Here is an 11,683-nt window from a genome sequence, read left to right as displayed (position 1 = left end):
AGTGCTTACTTATGTCTGGATCTTCCATCCCCCTGGTATTTCATGAGAGGTGAATTAGAACTAGGCCTGCTGGGAAATGAGGCAGCCTGTCTATTGTAGGGAGGGCTGCTAGCTGATGCTCTAAGAACTGGGGTCAGAGGGAGGATTAGTAGTGGCTCCCTAGGGGGCTGAGCCGATGAAGCCCAGGAAGGACTGTATGAATGAAGTCAGAAAAGAGAAGAAAGGCAGGCCTAACCAGCAACAGGCAGTATGGGAACTGGTCCTGGGAAAGAATGAACCAAGTCAGTGTGTGTTGAGAGCTGACCACTAACTGCAAGGTAGGGCTCCAGAGACATCTGTAGGAAAGGGAGGGCCTGGCCTCCTCTATGACACCACCTAGAGAGGTGATGTGGAACCCTTCACCAAGTAGAAAGGATTATTAAGCCTGTGGGGATAGTGAATGAAGGGCTATTGAAATTGGGGAGCATGGAAGAGGGCCAGATTTGGTTTTGATTTTGGACTCCTTTGATTGCTTCAGAAGACAAAGGCTTATTGTTAGCCTGGAGTGATAAATCACAACTCGTTGAATCTTCAACTCACCCTACCAGTCAGAGGGAGACTGGTGATCGGACGCCAGACAAGGTAAATCAACCCTATTACAAACTCTTGAATCTGTTACTGAATTTGTGGTGTAAATATTCATTAAATATGACCTTCCTGAAGAAAACTAACCAAAAAATAAGTCCTTTTCTTAAATACAGAAGAAACTGTTTATTAGTAATTAGCAAAATAGTAAAGTGAATTGAAATATCACTTTAAATAGGCTTTTGGTAAAAATATTTCATAACTTTTGCCTGCCTGTAGTGTCTGAAATACTGGTCGACTGAAGTACTTAGCAACATAGGTTGCCATGCTGGAACACACATTTGGTCACTGAAGTGTATTTTCAGCTATGTAACGGGTATGTCTTTTGTTTTCTGCATATTGTGCCTTTTAAATCTCTAAAGATTCTGAAGCAAGCGGCCACTGTGATCTCAGAGTTGCTGCAGCTGTAGAAATGTATTCACCCTGTACTCTCTCATGCAGCTTTTACTTCTTGTGGTTCTGGGTATGTTGTTCCTGTTTTCCTTAATCTAAAAAAACAAGTCGTCTTGGACTGAAACTACATGGTTGCTCTTTGTGTTTGAGAATCACATGTGGTAGCCATGATTCAAGAGGTTAATTTGCAAAGCCAGTTGTTCCCAATGTTTTCTGGGAATAGTCAATGGGAGTTTGATCTGATGATGTAGATTGATGTTCTGCTTCAAATTTCAGGTGGGAATGAAGTTCCAGCTGGTCTATACTATACTAATTTTTCTTTCTCCAACTTGCTTGTGCAGTTTTAATTGTTATAATTCATCTCTTGTGCTAAAAGAAAGTGTTTTTTCTCATTTACCTTGACAGACAAATATTTTAACTTCAAACACAACATCCACCTAGCCCAGTATTCTATCGTTTACAGCAGAGCAAAGCCTTCTTTTGAAGAAAAAGACTAACACTCAGAATTCACATATGTACTGGTTGTGTACCCTTAGCACAGGGGAAAGGAAAGCCTGTCAGACCCCTTAACTTCTATACAATTTATTCCTGAAATATGAGGATTAATAACTCCATTAATTTTTATCCTAGCTAGAGTCACTGCAGAGTCTCTTCTTGTTTGTCAATGTCTATAACAGAAGGATTAAATGTTACTAATAAAAAGAACACCCATTTTAGACAGTGTTAGTGGCATGTCCAATGTATGATCTTTACCCTCTGTGTCATAACTGAAAACTGCCCCAGCAATTTAAATCCTCTGGCAAAATAGATTGAATTGTGCCATCCAGTAGTTAGAGTAATAGAGACAGCTTCCAAATCATGGCCAATGATCTGCAGTATAATTGCCACAAAAATTAAAATGGAATAGATCATCCTAGAAAAATAAATATATTGTTGAATGGCAATGTACCTGGGACTTTGCAATAATAATATAGGCTTCACAGAAAAACTCTGTACTAAACTACATCAATAACCTGGCTGTGATTTGCAACTTTTTTTTTTTTTTTTTTTTTTTTTTTTTTTTTACCATTCTGACTGTTGCTGTTGTTGGTTTTTACTTACTTGAAGGAATTTTTCTATAACATAAATGCCTTCATTTCAAATGCCAAGACCTTACAAATCTCTTGTCTTGCAAATATTGTCCTTATCTGGGTTTTTATTGTTTAACTTTTTAAAATGTCATCTCATAATGAAAGCCACAATCATTTGGAAACATTTTAGATGCTCTTGTCTGGGCGTAATAGGCTACATTCACCTCTGTTCTAACTCTGTTAGCTTCCTTTCATCTGATCAAGTTTCACCAGGAATGAATTTGTCTAGTTATCTTGGTTATAGAAATGCCTTTCTCATAGAAATAGAGATATTAGAGATACCAAAGAATTGCATTTAGTTACTTCTGTATTATCTAGTCCTTCTCCAGGAGGTCAAAACAGGAATTTTCTCCACTCAATTTTCTTCTGACTTGACCGGACTGTTCTGCATTTTAATTTTTTAAACAATTGTGCTTTTAATTTTTGTTTTTAAGCATAAATGTCCTTCATTACATCTTCAAAGCACAATTACTTAGTCACTTTTGAAAATTAGATCCCAAATGACTTGTTGAAGACCACATAGTCTTGAGTTACTAGCAGAACCAAAATTAGAACTCAGATGTTCCTAGTTTTGTGTTTGGTCCATTAGGACCTACTATCTCCCAGTAGATCATACATAATCACTACTGGAAAGGAATCACATTAATAAAGGGAAAGCTCTCCCTCCAGATGCATTTCCAGTGTTGCATTTTGGTCCTATTTTCATGAGAAAAGGAATCTAGAAAATAGATGAAACATGAAATGGCAAACACTCATTAAGCAGCAGCTCAATCAGCTTAGTCCCTTGTTTAACGCCCCTCTACTCCATTTACTGTGCTGATGCGTTCTACTGATTTTCCAGTGAAATCTGTGGAGAGTCAGTCCATACCTGCTGTAATTTGCGGCACGGAACATGCCTGAGAGATCTACTTAGAACATTTGGCAACGGTCAACAGTTTAAAGAGATCTTTCTCCTCTTTACAGTGACTTTTTCCATTGCACAAAGTGTACCTCCCTGAAATGTATTATGGTGGCTCTGAGATTTGTAATTAACTCCCCTGACAGTCTTAAGAAATCCTCCTTCATTGCATATGAGTCCTTAAAGAATAACATCACCACATTAGTTTGGGGTTTTTTAAATTACTGTAATTTTTAACTGGAAAGATTTTTCCTGGGACTTGCAGACCAGATCTGGCAAGGTATGTCCGCTCTCGAGAGCTGCAGCTCTCACTGAAATTGGGGGGAACTGAGGGTGCTCAACTCTTTGTAGGATCCAAAAAATCCTGATACAGTCAATGACAGCTGCAGGGCTGTCCCTAGGGGGGATGCAGGGCAAATCACACCATGTGGGTCCCCCTTAAAGTTTTTATACAGGTGAAATCTGGTTATAAAGAACATCAAGGGCAGCTGCAACTTACAGGTTAAATATTGATAGCTCCCAGCTGTATAATTACAATGTAGTTATAGTATATTGTACTTCCAATCTTATATAGAATTATAATGAAGTTCACATAATTAAAAAAAACAACTCACCGATCACAATATTTTCTCCATTTGTCTCTGTCTCTGCTAGTGGTAGCCATTGTATTCTAAATAACAATAGGGCCTCTCCTTCATGTTAATTGAACCGACGCCTTCAAACTAAACCGGAAACAAAAGGTTGCACCCATTCAAAGCCAAGGTCACCCCCACCCTGGCTTCTGGTTCTGTCCCCACATTGAGTGCGATTCTGTGGAAAGCTAAAGACTTCAATTCCCAGGTTCCTATGGTCTCACTGACTTCAGTGGATTTTTTTTAATGTAAGTACATATTCGCAATACACACGCACACTCTGATGGGTGCGTGCGAAGTATTACATCTGACACCGTGATGTTGAAGCGTGGGGTCCCTCAAAGTGCGGGGCCCGGGGCGGTCGCCCCAATTCGCTGTACCCTAGGGACGGCTCTGGCTGCAGGAGCTCAGCACTACAGGAAATCAGGCAGTTAATCCATATCCATTGCCTTTGTTTTACCAGCCTGTCCCTACAATTCTTGACTTTCAGCTTTCCTGCCCCCTTGTCAGCTTAAATAAAGCCATAGAGGGTGAGCTGTCTTTCAGACCATAAGAGTCCCAGTTTCCATGTCAATTTTCCATGGGGATTAAAGCCTACACATAGCATGATACTGTTCCCGCAGGTGATGTTTTCTGACTCTTGGTGAAATCAATTTTAGTGATCAGTGCAGACAACTCACAGTAAATATTGCAATGGAGAGGATGTAGCTGAACATCCAGATCAGGAAATGCTATACCCAAAGGATCCCCATTTCTCATCCAACAATTCCCTCACCTTGTGGCATCAACAAGTTTAGGAACCTGGTAATCATTCAACAGTCGGTATCCTCAGTAATATGGGTTTACCCTGGGGGAAACTAGGGATCCTTTGATATTAATGAATCTCTAGGAAGGTAAACTGTACAGAGTGTAGTTTAACTCTGTTACAGTTAGAGATCAGTATATAAGCAATAATGTCCAAGAAATGGCAAATTCCTTGCACACTACATTTTGCTTAGGAATCAGTTGGCAAGCCATAAAGAAACTTTACACCTGAAAATATTTACTTGAAGATTTTTACTGGAAGTGATAATGTCCCGTATCAATTTTTCATCTGCCCAACTGTTGATATGGTTCAGGTCATATATATAGTAAGAAAAGCTCCCCATAGTCCGCAGTATACTTTGTTTTGCTTTTCAACAAGGTAGTTAAACATCTGTAATATAAACAGAGACTTCAGGTTCCCCTAATGTTAAGCAATTCAGCATTCATTGTTTCATTACTCTTCCACAGTAAAGCAAAGAATCCTGTTAAATAATGAGATACCCAGGAAGCTCACTAAAAATAAAACACAAAACCCCCACTTCTTGTAACAAATCAAATTACATAGAGCAATACTGCTATGGCGTTTCAAGGGCAGTGAAGCCTGCACTAAGGAGCCACCCCAGCAGGCAACCCCAGTCTTAAACAACCACTGTAAAGTAGTCTCATGTTTTCCATTGCTCTTTTATTTGTCCTTTAGTTAAGGCATCTGTCTCTTGGCTGGCTGCTGAAGACAGGTTTCAGTGTATGTAATAAGAAAGTAAACCTCTTGAAAGAGTGAACTTGTAGTAATATCCAGTAAAGCAAATTTACCTCTTGAAGAAATACATCTGTTAGCCCTTAGACAGCTGCTCCAATTCCCCTGGTAACTAAGACAAAACTGACTTTGGTCGGCAAAACTCTTCAGTGTAGACCTGGACTTAGTGTGTTACATGGGCTGGGAAACCCAGATGCAAGCATATTTTGGAAGGGAACGAGGAAAACAGTGTCCAGACAGGACAGTTGTGAGAGCAGGAAGACTGTTGAAGGGTTTGTCAATAGAAGTGAATTGAACTGTTTGTCTGGAACATGGGTGGTGGGAGAAGTTTGACAGCTGGAGGGAGGAGCCTGGACAGGGGATGAAGGGGAGTTAAGGAGAGGGAGATTAAGAACTCAGCTGGAGGGAAGGGTGGGTGCTTTTGAGCTTGTCTCAGCACAGGGCAGGCATTGAGCCATGTAGTGGAAAGCGTTGATTATTTTGCCTGCAACGTCTGTTTTGCTTGCTTCATGCTGAGGGGAGATGACAGATCTTAAATTGGAGTCTATTTTTTTCTCCCTTAACTCAGGATTTGTATGGGTTTTTTTAGTATTGTCATTTATAGTCCATCTCACTTTTATTTCTAGGTGCAGCCAATGTAAACTGTTAATTTCTGTAGAGTCCCTGCATGCGTTATACTATCAATAAATTTGGAGGATGGTACTAAACTTTCTAAATAAACAGCACAACAAAACAAAGTATTTGTAATCTAAAGAGAGAGAATTTATGGTTTTTGGCATCCAACTGAAGAAACTTGTTCTTCCAAAAAGTTGTTAGTGCAGCAAAGCAACTGATGTTTGCAGCAGATCTTGCATATTTACTTCCCCTCAAACTCTACTCTCCTACCCCTCAAAGGTGTGTAGCATAGTCACCAAAGCTCAACTCTAAAGTACGCATTGGTTTTCTCCTGTGGTATATTGTGCCGGTGTCATTTGCTGACTGCCATGTGTTAATCGTTAACTACAACACCAAAACAACCAGGTAATGTTGTATTTTTCTAGTTTGGTTGTTAAGACACTGGACTGGGATTCAGGAGATCTCATTTCAGTTCCCAGCTCTGCCAGAGATTTTCTGTCTGACCTTGGGCAAGCCACTTTATCTCTTTGTGCCTCAGTTTCTCAACAGTAAAGTAGATATAACACTTCTGTTGCCTGTCTTGTCTGTTTAGACTCAAAGCTCTTTGGAATGTCTTGTACTGTATGACCGTCCAGCACCTGGCACAATTGGGCCCTGATCTTAGTGGCGACATCAATAAAAAATGTAAATAACAATCCCTTAAAGAAGAAAAAGATGTCCAGTTATCAATGCTCAGGAAATAGCATAAAACACAATGTTAATAAGCACAATGTAGAGAATAATATACAAAAATGACTGGCTGAAGTCACATTCTCTCCTGTTTCCCCCTCACGTGCTGCAATCTTGAATGGGGTCAGTCCTTCATTATTTGGGAGGCTTTCCACCATCCGGGAATGTTTTTGAGAGTTGTGATCAAGTCATACATGCAACAGGCAAGCTCTTTATCTGGCTGAAACCCCAGTATATGGAGCATGGTGTTTCCTATGAGGAAGTACTCTGTTTGCACTTAGGAGTTGTTAGTGAAGTAAAGAGAGGGAGAGTGCTAGCAAACTTATGGAGAATAACATGCTGGAAAGAATTTTCTCCAGAAACAAAGGCAACTTCATGTGACATCTTTCTCCAGGGGATTGAATAATATTTTCAACTGTTTTTTATGAAGACGCATGAATGGAATAACTAAAATGACTATATAGTTTGTTTTGAAAAGCATGACAATTCTAATAGCATGTGATAGTAACAAGAGAGGACTGAAACCTCTGAATAGGGATGTAAAACCTTGAATGATTTAAAACCAGAGTTGTTGCACTCCCGTAAGAGACAGCAAAATTTGGAATGACCAGGAAAAATATAGGAGGATGCAAGCATAAGTGTACTGCAATTCCACCAGCAACCCCATGGAAAAATATAAATCATAAGTGTCAATGATGTTCACATCAACCTTATAGGTGAAAAAATCTTCAAAGCTATTTATTTTTCCTGGCCTGACAAATAGGATTTATGTTTATAAACAGCACAAGATACACTTTCTAAACAGTTCACTGTTATGGTAACAGCCCCCAATAATCTCCTGTTTGCAAACAATGTCAGGAAGTACCAGGTGTGAGTGCAGGAATTTCAGTTTGAATACTTTGGGAGGGGCATGTTAAACACACACAAATGAGAGGTTTGTGGGAACCCTCCTCCTGTCCCGGATTTCTTGGGATGCCTCGGGAGTCATGCTGCTGAAGTCTCACATGCTGCCTCTGTCTCCACCCCTAACACATCTCAGCAGGTAATCTCCAAACCAGCAGGAGCGCTGGGACTCTAGCACAGGAAAGAAGCAGCAGCAGGCTGCAGCTGTAGGGGTGGGATAAGGAGGAGCTCGGCTGGCAGCCAGCCACCCTGCTACTTCCTCCCTCCCTGGGCCGCAGGGACACATGGAGATTTGGGGAGGGGAGGGGTGCATGCCCATGGCAAGTCCAGTGCCAAGTATGCACTTATGATGAACTCTGATTTCAAATATTGTAATGCTACTCACATGACTAGACTTAGGGTCAAATCCTGATATGAGGTTACCAATCATAGAACAGGGGTTCTTTAAGAATGCTGGAGAAATGGACTTGCCAATCCTCAGTTTGCTTGCTAAGATCTTCCGGGTATATCTCACTTAATTCCCTGCCATTGCAGGTGCATTGGCCATTGGTGTCACTCAGTCCTGCCTGTTCTCTGCCTGTGAGTGGGTGCTGGGTGGAGTTTAGTGTCCTGTGACATACAGGAGGTCTAACCAGATGACTTAGTAGTGCCTTCTGGCCTTACACACTATGACATTAAAGTATGCCCAAGGTCACATAACATAGTAAAGCCATTCCATAGTAACTAGTGCATGGGCTGCAATAACATCCAGAGCCCTTTCTCCTCTTGAGGTCAGCAGATCCATGCAGTCACAAATACACTGGCTGTGTGCCTGCCTATGTCTTTGCCCACCTTGACGCGTTCCCAAATTCCCTTCGCAGCGTTATGGAGAGAGCCACCTCTAAAACGCTGCTCTGTGGAAGGAAGAGGGAGTCGAGTCTTCCTACATGACCACTGCTTGGCTCAGAAGCCCTGTGCAACAGAATGGTGCCTTTGAAGCTTTCTGTATCCTACTACAGTCTGCAAGTTTTGACTTTTAAGACAGCAGAGAAATACACAGCAGTGTATGGCAAAATCCAGTCTTTGGAGGGACAGTGTAGAAACCACATCAATGTCAGGGACTGTTGACACCTGCATTACCAGTGTGATGTCTGGCTGCTTCAAGCTCTCTCATTGTGATGAGATGACGCACTAGTCTATTGTGCACGGCTGCCATGTTAAAAGATGAATGCTCCATGCAATCTGACAGCACAGTGTCTAGCTTTGTGCACCCTTTTTTACAGCAATGGGTGGATTTCATGGAGACTAAGTGATACGAATTGAGTAGCCAGTTAACCCCAGATGTGAGTTGACAAGACTCTTACAGGGCAGCAGAGAGAAACTTTCCTTTGTGTAGCCATAAAAGAAAGCAAGAGTCTATCTGTTGGTCACATTCCACCCTGATTTAAACCCACTGACTTCAGTGGAATTGCAGAGAGTTTCAGGGCAGAATTCAGCCCTACTTGTTTTGGGTGTATTAGAAACATCCATCACTGTAGTACCTGAGGACTTAAGACAAATCCCATTGAGGTCAATCTATCTAAGCTATTTATATGGCCTCCATCACCATAGCATCTGAGTGCCTCACAGTCTTTAATGTATTTTTCTTCACAATACCCCTGTGAGGGAGGTAAATGCTATTATGCCCATTTAGAGACAAGGACCTAAGGCCCAGAGAGACAAAGTGACTTGCCAAAGGTCACACAGGAAGTTTGTGTCAGAGCTGAGACTGGATCCCAGGTAGTACTAGGATAATGTGCTAACCACTGGACCTCCTTCCTCTCTTAAGAGGACTCTTTCCATTATTGTCAATGGGCTTTGGCTCAGGCCCCAGTTACCAATGACTATGGTTGCTCTGTATCTTTTATTAGTTATATTTTAATTACTGGCTTTTTGGTTGTTTGTTTTTGATGAAGCTTAAAACCATTTCCCTTTTACTCTTGATGTATTATTTAAAAAGTCACAAGGGAGCTAAATCACATTCTAGGATCTGAAGAGCTATAAAACTAGTGGCTAATTAATGACAGTAAATTGCTAATGAGACTACATGAGCACGTGGAAACAACACTTTGGGGGTCACAAAAAAAAGCCCAAAACAAAACATATTTAGTGGTTTATACCAGATGTCACTAAGATTCTTTTACTTCTGGTAACACTGTTGGTTAGAAAGGACTGGCAAGGCAATCCACTATTCCTAATACAGTCTTAAAATCCTGCTGTAGAAGTCTTTTTCTACTTAATCCTTTTGTTACGTATGCAATTACTTTTTGTTTTCACTGATTTGACAGGTAACGTGTTTATAACCTGTTAAAACAAATTACTGGGGTGAATACAGCTGTCGTTTCTGGGGAACATTGTACAGGGACAATAGACTGATGCTAATGTGAATAAATCATACAAAAGATAGGACCAAATCCTATGAGGGACTGAACACCTGTAATTTATAGCAGTCAGCCTTTCAGAATTCCATCCATATGTTGTATCACAGAGCATTAACATACTTAGCCGTTCTCATCTAGGGTGGATGAGTTATAGGATATGCAAGTAGACATGTTGAACCCAGTGCTACAAATGCTGGATGCCCTCAGCTCTTTGTGAAATCAGAAGGAAAAAGGGAGTCCGCTCTCTCAGCAGCACCTCGAAGGATTGGGCTCTTTGTTTCTCAGTGTCTTCATGATATGCATGCACGGAGTTATGGTGCATGGGTTTTTTAATATAAGGCTGAACTCTGTCATGTTATAAATTCTGCTGTTCCTGCCAGGCGTGCAATTCACAAAGGTATTGAATGCCAGTACAGAGGAGTGTTAATTAGTGGCTGAATGATCTGTAAACAGAGACATGCAGGGTGTGCTCTACAGAATCTTGTGGAAATTAGAACTGGCTGCTATTTTGGCTTTCATCCAAAAGTGCCTCAGGAAACAATAGCAAAGGGGAAAAAAATCATTCCAATGTGCAAATAAGTAGCACTTTCTTTTCAAAATTGGGGCCTGTTTACTCAAGTAGATAAGTTCCTGAGTAGTGGAGTATCAAAATCAATGTGTCTACTCATGGAGTGAGGTATTACTCTGCTTGAGTAAGTGCAGCAGATTAGGCACTTTGTGAATATTTTTTTGCAAAGGTGATTTTTGGGTGTGTGTGAAAAGAGGGAACTAGACGTTTATGAAGCTTAAAATGTGCTGAGACCCAAACTGGAGACTGTGTCCTATACCACTGAAGTGTTGTACTAACACTAAATACTGGTTCTGGGCTGAAAATTACCTGGGGTTGACACAGCCCATCACATTGGAATGGAGCAGGATAGAGTCAGGAATGTCAGCGTTTTTTACTCCTGTTTAAATGTAATCAAATTGTAACACAAATCCTCAGCTGTTTACATACAGTAGCACTGTATATGGTCATAAACTAACTCACACACGTGGCATGGGAATAGACCTGGATTCTTCTCTAAAAAGTCAGGACTCTTTGATCTAAGCATGATTCTCCAGTTGGCACTTAGGGCAAAGACAAGTCTCTGTGTTGGGGTTTATGGGGAACATTTTCAAAACTGCCCAAGTGAATTAGGCTCCTGTAATGTTGGGCCAGACACTTTGCAATCTGCATGGCTCAAATCTGACCTTTAAAGACATATTAAAGGAAAATGAAAATAGTAATGAGGGCCTTTCCTTTTAAGTAGACTGGAGCTTTGATATGCAAGTGTACTGTTGGTATTTATTTGATGTTGTTTACATATATCTTGTTAAGGTTAACAATGTAGATAAACTGCTTTCCTGTCTATTACTGTTCTATTGATTAAGAGATCAAAAGGGAATATTAACATCTAGATGAACTTTTGGTGTAATAACATCATTTGCCTGTATTTCTCTTTGAGGTTTAAGTAAACTGTCTATTAACTGTGCTAATGCAGCTAATTATCAATGTGTGTCCAGGTAATGAAGGTTTTACTTCAAAGGACAATATGCATTACTATTCTGCACTCAAGGAAATATCTGTGAACCATCTTAATAGTTTAAAGGCCATGGACCCTGAGAAAGGACCCAAGATCAAACTGTCGGCTCGCTTTCATCAAAGCCCATGGATGGAGTTACCTGCAAGCGCCCATCTTACTTGAACTATAAAGGAAGCTTCAGGCCTGATTCTTTTTATATCAAATCTGTCCAAGCTTCACCCAGGGGAAGATTGGATC

The 11,683-nt window shown here is 40.7% G+C and overlaps 1 long non-coding RNA gene across 3 annotated transcripts in view; it reads left to right on the top strand.

The window, feature by feature from the left end:
- The window catches only part of LOC137145660 (uncharacterized), a 43,547-nt gene continuing 31,864 nt past the window's right edge, over nucleotides 1–11,683 (top strand). For 2 of the 3 annotated variants that reach the window (XR_010917706.1, XR_010917708.1), the window contains exon 1: nucleotides 1–621. This is a non-coding gene — a long non-coding RNA (uncharacterized lncRNA). The remainder of the gene's footprint in view (nucleotides 622–11,683) is intronic. The other variant, XR_010917707.1, reaches the window with a different exon arrangement.

The sequence above is a fragment of the Emydura macquarii genome, unplaced genomic scaffold (assembly GCF_026122565.2).
Source record: "Emydura macquarii macquarii isolate MOO-44397 ecotype Brisbane River unplaced genomic scaffold, CSIRO-AGI_Emac_v2 contig_3603, whole genome shotgun sequence".
Taxonomy (NCBI): Eukaryota; Metazoa; Chordata; order Testudines; family Chelidae; genus Emydura; species Emydura macquarii.
The sequence above is the reverse complement of the archived record's forward strand: the minus strand, read 5'-3'. Positions and strand labels throughout refer to the sequence as shown.